The sequence below is a fragment of the Monopterus albus genome, unplaced genomic scaffold, assembly GCF_001952655.1.
Source record: "Monopterus albus unplaced genomic scaffold, M_albus_1.0 scaffold39.1, whole genome shotgun sequence".
Classification (NCBI taxonomy): domain Eukaryota; kingdom Metazoa; phylum Chordata; class Actinopteri; order Synbranchiformes; family Synbranchidae; genus Monopterus; species Monopterus albus.
Window position 1 is genome coordinate 4,372,441 of NW_018127919.1, and position 13,104 is coordinate 4,385,544.

General features: G+C 40.7%; 1 protein-coding gene across 2 annotated transcripts in view; it reads right to left on the reverse strand.

The window, feature by feature from the left end:
- Nucleotides 1-13,104, reverse strand: part of fgf11b (fibroblast growth factor 11b) — a 42,993-nt gene that overhangs the window by 20,534 nt on the left and 9,355 nt on the right. Inside the window, exon 1 of one of the 2 annotated variants that reach the window (XM_020599000.1) lies at nt 3,903-4,005. The exons of the other annotated variant lie outside the window; for it this stretch is intronic. The gene's annotated coding sequence lies outside the window, so the exon portion shown is untranslated. Of the gene's footprint in view, nt 1-3,902; nt 4,006-13,104 lie in introns of those variants that run through there. 2 annotated transcript variants of the gene reach the window in all.

A 13,104-nucleotide genomic window follows, 5' to 3' on the forward strand; every position in this document is an offset into this window, starting at 1 on the left:
TAACTGACTTTGTTTACAGTTTGAAGTGTCCTGTCAACAGTTGTACAGACTTCTCTTTTGTCATTGTGGTCTATGGAGAAAATGCTTTTTGGACCGCATGAGGATTTTTCGCTGCAGTACCTCATGTTGCCGTTGGGCAACATTGGCTGAACGGCTGAGTGGTGGTGCCGAGGGCCTGGAATTCAGATGAGATCTGAGGACTACTTCCCAAAGGGAGTGTGCCAGGGTTGAAACACGAGCAAAACTGTGGCCTGCTCCCATTTTTACATGCATACATCTGTAGCTGTCCCCACTCTCTCTCTCTTTCAAAACTGCTTATCAAAACATTTCACTATCTCCACTCTTGCACTTCATTTTTTAAACCCTTTTTCATTTTATATCATTTAAGCTACGTACACTTTCATCTCACCTAATAGCATCATACATCATCCAATCAGCGCAGGGAAGCAGTGCATTACTTGTCTTTACAGATTCAAGAGAGAGATGAGAGAGACACTAAGGAAGAAGGGAAATGGGAGGATTAGGGCAAAGAGAAGTGAGCACAGGGACGGCACGAGGACAGGTTGAGTGAGATGGCACTGTCATTTCATTAAGAGTGACAGCTGTTTATGCTGAAGAAAAAACACAATTAGGCAGCCTATCAACAGACAGCTTGTGTAATGTGGGTGCAATCAGAACTCCAATGCCTGGTGTCTGGGCCAATAAAACTGATGTTTCACTCAGCAGAGCTGGCTCCAACTTCAAAATGCTCACCACTAATGCATAATAAATTCTGATCTAGTTTAATGAAAGTGCACTTCCAGCAAGAACCATAACAGCTGTGCTTTACTGCAGTTGCATTAGAGAAAAACAGCTCTTGTGTGACTCTTGCCACCTTATTACCATATAAATATTACAACAAACTATTTAGGCCCAAAGTCATATTTCTTTCAAATGTTGTGCTTTAGTGTGTTTCAGTATGTGTATCTGTATATTATTTTTGCAATTTTGACATAAAGGAAGTGCATTCATGTTTTGCTACTGTGACTAAACTATGAAGTTGTTGAAGAGGTTGTGGGCATTTAGCAGTGGGAGTCAATTTTGCCATTATTGTGACTAGAACTGAAACAATTAGTTGATTAAGTGATTAGTCAGACATTTGCAACTATCTTAAAGCTGCAACAATTAGTCAAAAACAGAAAACTAATCAGAAGCTATTTTAATAACTGATTATTTTTATAATTTTTTAAAGCTGCATTAACTAAGATTAACACAAATTTGGATAAATCAAGTACAAATTTGTCTAATAGTGTTTTCTCACTGCTTTACTAACCCACTCCCCACCCCCACCCCAATCTACTATCTTCAGGCCTTGTGTTTATTTCTTGCTCTCTGTGGCCAGTTTTGTTAATTTGCACTTAATTTCTTCCACGTCCCCACTGATCCGAGGTTATACAGTAAGAGGCATTTTTCAAACCAGTAATGCTAATTTCAACAAGGGACCATGGAGACTCCCAAGAGGCCATGTTCTATAGCACAGAAAGTGTGACAAAGAAAGAGGCAACACCGGGGTTAACATCGGTTTGACATGTCAGAAATAGAAAGCATTAAAAGCATCCAAAGGCCTAAAATTTAACATGGATGTGGCTTTCTTCCTGCTAGACACATAAGTACTGTAGCTGGCTAACGCGTATATGTCGGCATCATTAGCAAGCTAACATTAACATTTCAATTCTGTACCTTTGTACTGAACTATTCTGGTTTTAATTTGGAGTAATTCCAACTGACTGCAGTGTTAGTGTTTTGCTGTTCAGTTAGTGGAATCCAGCATGTTTTCTTGGATTAGCAAATGAAGTAATTTTACAATCTTTTTATCAGTTTTGGTCCAGTTTATGTTGGACATAACACAACAGTCCATGTAACACTTTAGTGAGAACTTGTTAAAATTTACAACTAGAAAAGTCAGGAGTTTGTTCAACTATCAGGGGTTTAACATGTTCTTTTGTTTCACATACAACTCATGCTTATGTGTGTCAACTATGTAACATTGAACGTGATTTGATAGTGGCCAGAACATTTAGTGCTGTATCATTATTACTGGGAAAAACAGCCTGCTGTGTAATTTGCATGTGTTACTGCAGATACATTCGCTACAAACAACGTTAGACATACATATTCATATCACTAAAATGTAAACCTCTTTATTTGACACTGTGTTGCTGCAGTACCACCAAAAACCATGAGCTCTATATTCCGTATACATTAGTTCTGGAGCCTGTTATCACTGCTGTGCCACATGACTGCCACAACTGCCTCTGGCTGTTGTGACCACATAGACATACAGTAGTTTCAGAAACAAGGCAGGAGGGGCAAGGAGGAGCACAGGGAGAAGAGGAGGGGATAAGTTTGAAAATTAGATGGAGAAGTTAATTATTGCAGCTTTAAGCAAAGATGTAAACTATTTGATTGTTACAGCTTCTTAAATGTGAAAATTTGATTCTTTCCTTTGGCACGAGGCTTTTAACAAAATGCAAATTGACAGAACTGTGTAATGATGACACTGACTCCACTGTGCCATCAAATAGCATGTGCATTCTACAAACTGCTCTTCTCCCACTGTCTTAATGGCATCTGTGTCTGTGTAATGCATTACATCAGTTACATGAACAGTGTGTATACTTGGTAGTTAATGCCAACTGCATGTCTTCCCAGTATTTTGTAGTCTTTCAGTACCCAAAAGATTTTGTACTGAATTTATACAAAGTGTGGGGACTCACAAGTGACGCTTAGTAAAAGTAATCAAAACTGAAACAGCAGAAGCAAAGATATTACTGACATTTAGTCTCCAGTATGGCTCAAACTCAAAAGCACTCGATCCTGCTACACCACTGGACAACTGTAACCCCCCAGCTTGAATTTACAACACAAGCTTTCTGTTAAAATCTTAAGTCTTAGCCCAAGCTGAGATAACCCTATTTTGTAACAGTTTTTGCAGGCTGAGTGGTATTCCCATGGAAAATTGGTGCAGTGCCCCTATAAAGTTATTGGTTTGTGTTCAAGCCACACAAGAATGAGCACACATCACTAGGCAAGACATTTTTTTGCTTATAAGTCCTGGTGGAGTACACTGACAGATAGTAACACGCTGTGACAGCAGTTCACCTCTGGTTGGATTAGCAAAGCACACAAGAGTTGTTTACATGGGCAAAAGCCTGTCTTTGCATTATGAGGGTGCATAGTATGCACATGTAGCATCTATTGCTCTACAGGGATAAACAAAGAAGATGATAACTCAAAAGCTTCTGGCTCAAAGGTCATGTTTGCTGATTTGGATATGTTAGGGGATTCTTGTATTCAAACAGTAAGAACATCATGGCAGGAGGCCATAAGCATGGAAGAAGCATAGTTGTATAAGATAACCCCAAAGGTCCGTGGGTCACGCCGTTCTGACCACCTCATCAACAGGCACCGCCCCCTACACGAATAGATGCACAATCTCGGCGACGAGGGACACCTGCTCCCAATCATCGTAGCGATACTTAAACACGGCGTTGGTGTGTTCTCGTCGCCAGATAATATTCTCGTCTTTCTACCGACAACTTCGCCAATACAGTGCTCCCGGTCTCTGTATCCGCAGGTATTGAACCACTCAGGAGGACTATTCGTTTCGAACTGTTTAACGGTGAAGTACTTTACGTTTTGGAACTATTGAACTGAGACGTGCTTTACTTTTGGAACTGTCTGACTGAGGAGTGCTTTTTAATTTTGTACTGTTACCCAGTGTTAGTGACTCTGTGGGCCTCGCCCTCCCGTTCTGAGATACTCGCCTGAAGTTTGTGTTAAGTGTCCGGATTAGCAAAGCACTGGCTCTTGCTCTTGCTTCGGGGAGTCAAGCCTCTTCCCCCTTCCTGGCTCCCACCGACCTGCTCGGCTGTCCTCTGGGACTCCACGTACCTCATTCTGGTTCCAGCTCCTGACACAACCGTCCGAGCCAACAGCGCTCTCTGTTGAGACACATTGTTTTATTATGTGCACTCAGTTGTAATGTGTAGTCATGCTGCTGTTAATGTGAAGTGTGCTGTTTTCACCACGGTGGGGCGCAGTTTTGTGAGCGCACCCATTTTTGTTATTAGCGGGAAGGTCTGAGTTCTGTTGGGGTCGTCACACTAGAAGAGTGTAGACGCGTGTTATTCTTCGTCCCAATAAAATATGCTAAGAGAGCTAAAAGATATTATTGCCTCCGTCAAATTCTTCCCGAGTTCAACGCTGGTGAAGCTGCAAAGCTCAACAGGTTATGGGCCCAGGAGCAACTCGGAAAAGAGATTTGTTACTGAAGTTTAATTTGCAGTAGAAAGTCGCGACGGACAGCGTGCTACGGCTAAGAGGAGCATCATGGAGCCATGAGGAACAAGCAGGTTGCCTCATCATGTTCGACGGAGATGAAACCAAGTATGAGCTGTGGGAGACTAAAGTGCTGGGTCACCTGCATTTATTGGGACTAAAGAATACGGTTCTGAGAGAACCAAATGGCGAAGCTGAGGTAGCGGCGAACGATAAGAAAAACGCCGGTGCAAGAGAAGAATTGATCCAACTCTTGGATGATAAGAGCCTCTCATTAATTATGAGAGATGCACCTGACGATGCAAGAAAAGCACTGAAAATATTGAGGGAATACTACGCCAGGAAAGGGAAGCCCCGTATTATCAACCTGTACACCAGGCTCGGGGCCGGGTGATGTCCCATACACCACCCTCCGCTGGGCCTCGGGGCCAGGCAGTCTCTAGCAAGGTGCCCTGGCTCCCAGCAGCGGACACAACAGCAAGGTTTGTGGCAAAAGGCTACAGTCAGAAGATGGGGATTGATTATGATGAAACTTTCTCCCCAACAGCCAACATGACAAGTGTGAGGGTATTACTACAAAAAGCAGCACAGGAGAACTTGTTAATCCACCAAATGGATGTAAAAACAGCTTATCTACACAAATCATTATACGGTTTGAAGCAATCAGGCCGAAACTGGAATAGACTGTTACATGACTGTCTAACTGAAAATGATTTCACACAAAACCCGACAGATCACTGTGTCTATGCCAAGCAGACAAAGCATGGAAAGACGATTATGATAATCTGGGTGAACGATTTGATAATTGCCGCCAGCAATGAAAAAGTAATGACAAATGCAAAGGAGATGCTTTCAGAAAGATTTAAGATGAAAGATTTGGGTGATCTTAAGCATTTTCTTGGTATCACTTTTACTCAGTCTGATGAGTGTGTGAAGATGTCACAAGAAACATATGTCTACAGGATATTGGAAAGGTTCAATATGCAAGACTGTAAACCCAGGGAAACTCCTTGTGATCAAAAACTGTTAGACAGAGGATGCTGTTAAGATGTGTAATGTTAAAATGTATAGGGAGGCCGTAGGTAGCCTCATATATTTGACATGTACGCGTCCAGACTTGCGTTTTGTGGTAAGCAAGCTATCACAATACTTTTGTGAACCAACAGAGGAACAGGTCGTCCTGAAGGAGAAAAAACAGTGAAGAATTAGTTTTAGTAGCCTATAGTGATGCAGACTGGGCAACGGATACCACTGACAGGCGTAGCACCACAGGTTACTGTGTAAGCCTAAGCAAAAACAGTTCTTTAGTTTCATGGAGAACAAACAAACAGCCTACAGTAGCATCCTCAACCTGTGAAGCAGAGTATATGGCTCTGGCCTCTACTATGCAAGAGTGTATATACCTGGAACAACTGCTGGAAAATATTGATGACTACAAATACACACAAACAGTAGTGTATGAAGATAACCAGGGGACAATTGCTTTAGCTAAAAACCCTGTGAGCAGACAGAGATGCAAGCATGTGGACATTAAATATCATTTTATAAGGTCCATTGTAAACGAGGGAAAAGTGACTTTGGTGTATTGCACTACTGAAGAGATGGTTGCTGACTTTATGACAAAACCTGTCACCAAATCAAAACTGAAGAAGTTTTTAAGTAATGTGTTTGGTGTCTAAAAGAGTGGAAGAGATCCACATCTGTATTGTTCAACATATTATTGTGTGTATTACCTTGTTTGGGGTATTAATAATACACACAATAAAATATGCTAAGAGAGCTAAAGGATATTATTGCCTCTGTCAAATTCTTCCCGAGTTCAACACTGGTGAAGCTGCAAAGCTCAACACTCTCCTGTCCAGAACCTGCATTCCCCTATGCGCAGGTCATCTGTTTTTGTACACCATATATCAGACCCTTGTCTGTCTGTTGTCCTTCCTCATGCTCTCCTTCTCTGCTCCTGAACAGTGTATCACATCTCCCCGCCAACCCTGGGTTGCCCGTCCAGTGGTCCAGTCATTACAGCTGCCCGAGACCCGCTACTAAATCCCCGCATCCACTCCTCGTGGTCTTCTTCTTCTTTTCACTTTACAATAAATATTTCCCTGACCTGGGTACGAGCCCTGCGTCTCCTTGAGTCCTGCCCATTCTGTTTAGATACGACTCAGCCTAACAAAAGGTAATGTTCACAGGCATCGTTAGACCATTTTACTGGGGCACGTGCCCCAGTAAAATAACACATTTGAGTTATAACAAGCTCCTATATTTGTCAGTGGATTAATTTAGCTTAATAATAATGGGGAAAGATTTGATTAGTTTTTCAAATCCAGAATGTCAACGCAAAATACCAGCTGAGGTGAAGTGGTCAGGGTTATACCAGTGATCTTATTTTGACTAAAACATTATTGACTCCCATAGATGGACATAAGAAAATTCTTTAGAGGAGGCCAAGACGGGGATGAGTTTCGGAGAGGTGAGGGTGAGAGAGGGAAGACCTGGCTATAGTTGATAAACAAGGTAGCATTAGCTTAGTTATCAAGTGTATATAACCAACCACGGATTTTGAATGTGAAGTAAATTAGAGCTCTGTACATCAATGCACATGATCAGTTGGACTAAAACGCTATTTATCAGTTTAGTACATAAAATAAAATGAATGCCAAGTATGATGCATTATACATCACACGTAGTGCTCTATGTTAACTTTGGACTATTCATTCTGCATTTAATAGCATATAGCTTATATTTGATGATATTAAGCATGGGAAGTTCAGAGCATATTTGATTCATGCAGTAAACATTCAAGAAAAAAACCTGTGATTTGAGTAATAGGGGGTCTGCACCCCAGTATATATTTGTCTACACCCCTGGTAATGTTTGAGAACCATCTTATAATGTAGTGGTGGTACCCAAGTAATTTTACTCAAGTACTGTAATTTATTCAAGCAATTCATACAGTATTAAATGCAGTCAGGTGAATGTTGGGGAGTAAGGGGTACAGTATTTCCAACAATCATCTGACGGCATTTATTACTGGACATCCTTTTCAGATTTACATTTTCTATAATAAGCTTATGAAACAAAATGTATTGGTAAATTAGTAGCTTTCAAAAAAACAGTGTCGTGATGCAGTCAGTAGTCACATTTCAACTGTGTTCTCAGCAGTTCTGTTAAAGACATATACAGGTAAAACTTTCTAATAGTCTAAAACAAAGGCAAAGAATAAAGAAAAGTCCAAGAATGAATACATCATAATAACAGTGTAGAAGAACCCTGGTGATCTGATAGTCATGTGACAATGTGAGAATGAGGCCATGATTCAAGATGACAGTGAAAAAGAGGAAAATGCATAAATACCAAGGACTTGTTACCAAAAAGGAAACAGGTTTACAGTGAAAGTGTGGTGAAAAATTAAACTTGCTGTTCAAGGTGGAAGATGCAATTTTTAACTTCATTTCAAGTTAAAATACATGATACATTTTCTTCTGTAAAGCATTAGTGATTGTTCAAGTTTCCCATAGTCAACCATGATAATATAAAGCAGTTAATGGATCAGCACTTAAATTAATTGCACTATACTTCTGAATCATTTACTGTGAGATGCAACATTGTCCTGTAGTTAAAAAACAGCAGGGACTCCACATTATCTTTCAGCATGAGCACACCTTGCAGAACTTTCACTAAATATGCTATAAACACAACATGTCCTTGGTATTTCCCCTGTAGAGGAGTCATGTGACATCATTCCCAGGATGCATGTGGTCTAGATTGACAGAAAACATTCCCTGATCTAGTTCAGTAGAGTGTAGGTCAAAGAGAGCTCCCTGCCTGTTTCTGTACAGTATGTCAGCGCACTGGCAGTGTCAGCACACCCGACAGCATATTGAGTCATCAGAGGCTTATTTTCAAGTGACCTCTCTGCACGTGTACAAAAATATGACCTAAAGAATCTGTCCATTTTTCTTTAATCTCCCATTGAAAATAGGCTGTTGCTAAAAAAATGCATGCATGGAAATTCCCACTTGTACTAAATGAATGTGGTTTCTGTCATGTTATTAGCCCTTTTCAAACAAGCACTGGAACTCTGAATTTATCTAGACATTACCCAATGAGAATGCAAATATCCTGACATTAAGCGGACTTTATCCTGCCAACTCCCTAGGACAAAGTCCACATAATGTCCAAGTGAGCCGGACCGAACCCATAGGAGAAAACAGCAGCATATAGTCCAGAGTATTCACATGGAGCTGGTGGGCATGTTAATATGTCACTGGAGACATGACAAGAGTTGAGAAATTCTATTGTTAAAAGCTGGCACCAGAATTGTCAGACAAATTTAAGGAATGGCAAGGGACTCGGTTGTTTATGACCGAATTACAAACTGGCTATGTGACCACATCATGTTCCTCCTCCTGTGTGCTCTAACCAGGTGGCCCCTTTTGCAAAACCAAATCAAGTATTTTCAGAGAATGCATCTGACCTCAGCTATCTATCTCCTCTTGTGTGCTACATGTATGAAAGGGCAACTCTGGACAAAGACCGGACCTGAATGCCTGCACATATTCCAGAATTCATATGTGAAAATGGCTACTGAGACATTTAACTTGACACTTTTAATGTTAAATGTTTTGTAAAGGCATGAGAGATTATAGTCATAAGAGCATTTTGTTTCTTAAATTGGGTTTGCCATTAATCCTAGCAGTAATGGCTGCATGGTCTCCACAGGGATGCCCCTCCTCAATTTACATACGGCACTGATGATCACTTTGAAAATCACCTGGGGGGACACTGGAGCCTAGTCCTACAGTACAGCCATTCACACAGCAATTATGTGTGTGTCTGTATAAATGAGGTCAATGCACATAAGAACCAAAGGTAATCACTTCATGCATCACGGCTGCTATCAAGGACACTTAAATCCTTCACTGTAATGTAATTGCTCTGAAATTCTGTAGTGGTTGAGGTTTATCGCCTCTCAGTGTTTGGTGTTGGTTATCATTACACTAATGATTCAGGCTCAGTATGTCGGTTGCTGATCTCCCTCCAGCCGGGCTCCTATTGATAAAGTTGGAGGTAATTACTGGGGGCCTGGATGACTGAGCAGCCAAGGGCATTTCTTCTTCTCCTCTGATCAAAACAGCAGGGGTTTTCCTGGGCGTATATTTTCAGGAATTCCTACTCATTGTGCTCTCTTTCACTCTCAGCTGCTTTCTCTCTATGTCTCCTTCTCACTTTTTTGTAGTATGTGTGTTTTTGCATGTGTATATATCCATGCAAGAAAGCATGAGCCTATCTCTTCTGTAGTGTTTCATTCTGCTTCTAATAAAAGGAGAGCACAGTTCATACTTCTGTTTTTTCTTTTTTAAACTGGGCCATGAGCTCTACAGTGCTGCTGGTAATTATCAACCATGCAGAGTATAGGGAGGGAGAGGAGCAGGAGAGGAATGAAGTCTAGTTAACAACAAGCAGGCAAAGCTGAGGAATGCTTTAGATTTGTCAAGAAATAAAAGAGTGAAGGATAGCAAGAGCAATGAAAAAGGGCAACCATGACACAGTAGAGCCATACAAAGATACCGAGTGTGACAAGTGTGAGAGGGAGGGAGAGGAGATAGGGGAAGACAGGTTGAAAAAGGATCGCAGGAAAACAGTGAGGTCAAAGAAGGAAGAGAAATGAATGAGGTGTATTGCATCACCTGCAACTCTACCAGAGGCCTCGTTTAAATTTAAGGTTTCATAAATCATATCACATGACAATGGCAGTGGTTTACAGAAGCGAGACATAGTTATTGTTGCTTATTAACGGCGCTGACAAGAGCATGTCAAACACAAGCAGAAGTTAACAGGACTCACACTGCTTCCCTGGTGCACATTCAATAATCACTTAAGTGTTTCATTAGCACTATGATGGGAGCATATCAGTGACAGTTACAGGGGACTCAGAGTAATGTGATGCAGAAGCATACGGCAGTCTTACAGCTTCATCTGACAGCATTATAGCACCATGTTTTGTTTTTTCAGTTTGAAATTGTTACATGGGATAAACAGAAAAAGGCACAAGACCAAATATCCTAACAGCTCCCCAACATACCTCACCTATCTCTTTCCCCACAGACCCTCCAGCAAGGACACAAATAGGCATTTTAATATATGCAGGACAAGCATACACAGACATTCTTCCTTACACTGCCACAGGGGGCCAGACCTCTGTCACATGGTGTGACTACAAAACAAACAACTATAAACACCAGATGATTCAGAATTTGAACATGCATTGATTTGCTTGCTAAAACATTTTGATATATTTCTTACACAATGTGCTTTTATCACATAGAACAAGAAAAAAAAAGACACTTAAGAGCAGCTTGCCACTAGATGAGGGGATCCATTGTATATTTCAGCCAAACACGGTATGAGATTAAGTTTAGCTTGAGACAGTTTTGTTACTCCTGCTTTATTTGAACAAAGACATACAGACAGACATAAAGAAGCAGGCACATAAATATACCTGAACAAATGAATGCACAGTACATGTATGCGGTCCTGCTTGCCTGTGAGCAAAACAGAATTACAGTTTTTCTTGATTGCTTTGACCTGCTTAAAGAAACTAGGACCCATTCAGTTTTCATCATCACTAACCCAGCAGAGCAGAAGACACATATTGCAAATGTGTAAACACGTTCTGATTGGATTGACACATTTAGCCCACCCTTTTGGAAAACAGTTAACACGGATGTCATTCAAGCAGTCCAAACTCCATTGTTTTAGCTATGGTAACCAAAGAGAAACCATCTATTCCTAACTATTAGAAACTACCAAGATCAGTGTGAAATCACTAAAGCACCTGTTTGTCACTGCTTCACACAAATCTTCAATTAGCAATCAGTCTGTAGGCCTGATAAAAAGGGGCCAGGTTCTTGTTGTTCTTTTCCAGCATGGATGGAGGAGGTCTAAGGCAGATGAGAGTGAGAGTAAGAGGTAGAGGGGTCCGAGGAAGAGTAGTCCGTTGAGGCCTGGCATGCCACTCTTCATCATTATCTGGGACAATGTGGCGTTCCACCACTCTCGCGTTGTCAATGAGTGGTTTGGAGTACACCCTTGTATGAGGATGCTGTTCCTCCCAGCATAGTCCCCATTTTTGAATCCCATAGAGGAGTTCTTCAGTGCTTGGAGGTGGAAAGTTTATGATCATCATTCCTACGAGCAAATGCCTTTGCTGAATGCAATGACTGCGGCTGCCCAAAAAATAGGTGCAGAAGAATGTCAAAGTTGGATAAGGCATGCAAGAAGATTTTTCCCTAGGTGCCTTGCAAGAGAGGATATTGAATGTGATGTGGATGAGGCCATGTGGCCCCATCCTCAAGACAAAAGAGACCGAGTTTGAGTAGTGGCTATGTCTTACAATAAATTTTACCATATTTTGGTTTACAATTCTGGATCCAATTCTTTGCAAAAAGGCTAATTTGACACAGCCTATATAGAAAGACAAATGGCACTGGCTATAGGCTACAATGACAAGCAATGGTGCACTGATTCACATTGAGTTGTGTATTTTGTATTTAGTTGTCCATTGTGTAATGACTGACTGAAAGAGCTCATATACTTGTTTGCAAGTTGTGTTGTTTGAAGGCAAAATTTGCTTTTGTTGCATATTTTAAATGTTTTGGCCTGGTTAGAGCCTTTTGCAAACAAAATGTGTCATTTTACCATCAGTGACTGTCAGGTTCACACTCGGTGCAATTTTGCGCTCATTTTCCTTGAAAATTTTCTTGCAGCTGTTCCACAAAATGAACATTTCAGTGTCAAAAATTCTCCATGTTCTGCCCTTTAGAATTAGTCTATGTGTCAGGTCCGCTCGCCGCGACCTGCCTCTCTTTCTTTTTTCCTCTCCCGCTCTCCCTTTTTGCGGGATCAACGCCTCAGCTGTGTCGCATCGGGTAATTAGTGACTCGTGGGTCGGTGCGCACACCTGAGGCGTATTCCGGTGATTTGTTGGCTTCCTTATTTATACCTCTGGCAAACGCCCCGTCGTCACCGGAGCATTGTGACGTGTAACGTACTACACTTAAAGTCAGTTATACAAAGGTTGTGTTTGACCCGCATTTTTTTAGACGTGTGTAAGATGCTACGCTGACAGTCTCTGTGCGTTTTGGCTAAGAAGAATGTGTTATATAAGGAATTCATAAAGGACAGATCAAAGAAGGCGGAAGAAAAATATAAGTCATATAAGAACAAATTAATTGAGATTTTGAGGAGATGTAAGAAACTATATTACTCTAAAGTATTAGAGGATAATAAAAAATCATGAAAGGTACTTGTAATATATTAAATAAATTGATTAGAAACAGTTCCAGCAGGAGTAACTACCCTCAATATTTCATGGATAATGATACACCGGTCAATAGATTGGAGGATGTAGTAGATACGTTTAATAGGTTTTTTGTGAATGTTGATACTGGTTTAGCAAGAAGCATTTGTACAGATGATACATCCGTCACTATAAATAACAATACAATTGAAAGGAATATGTGTTTTATGTTTTTGAAGCCCATAGTTGAAAAGGAAATTATAGAGATAGTGAATAAATGTGATAACAAAACATCTAGTGATAGTGATGGTATCACTATGACAACTGTTAAATGGGTAATTGAGGAGATATGCAAACCATTAACCCATATTTTTAACATGTCGTTTCAACTTGGTCAGTTCCCCAATAATATGAAAATAGCAAAGGTTATTCCTCTGTATAAATCTGGTGATAAGCACAACTTCACAAATTATAGACCG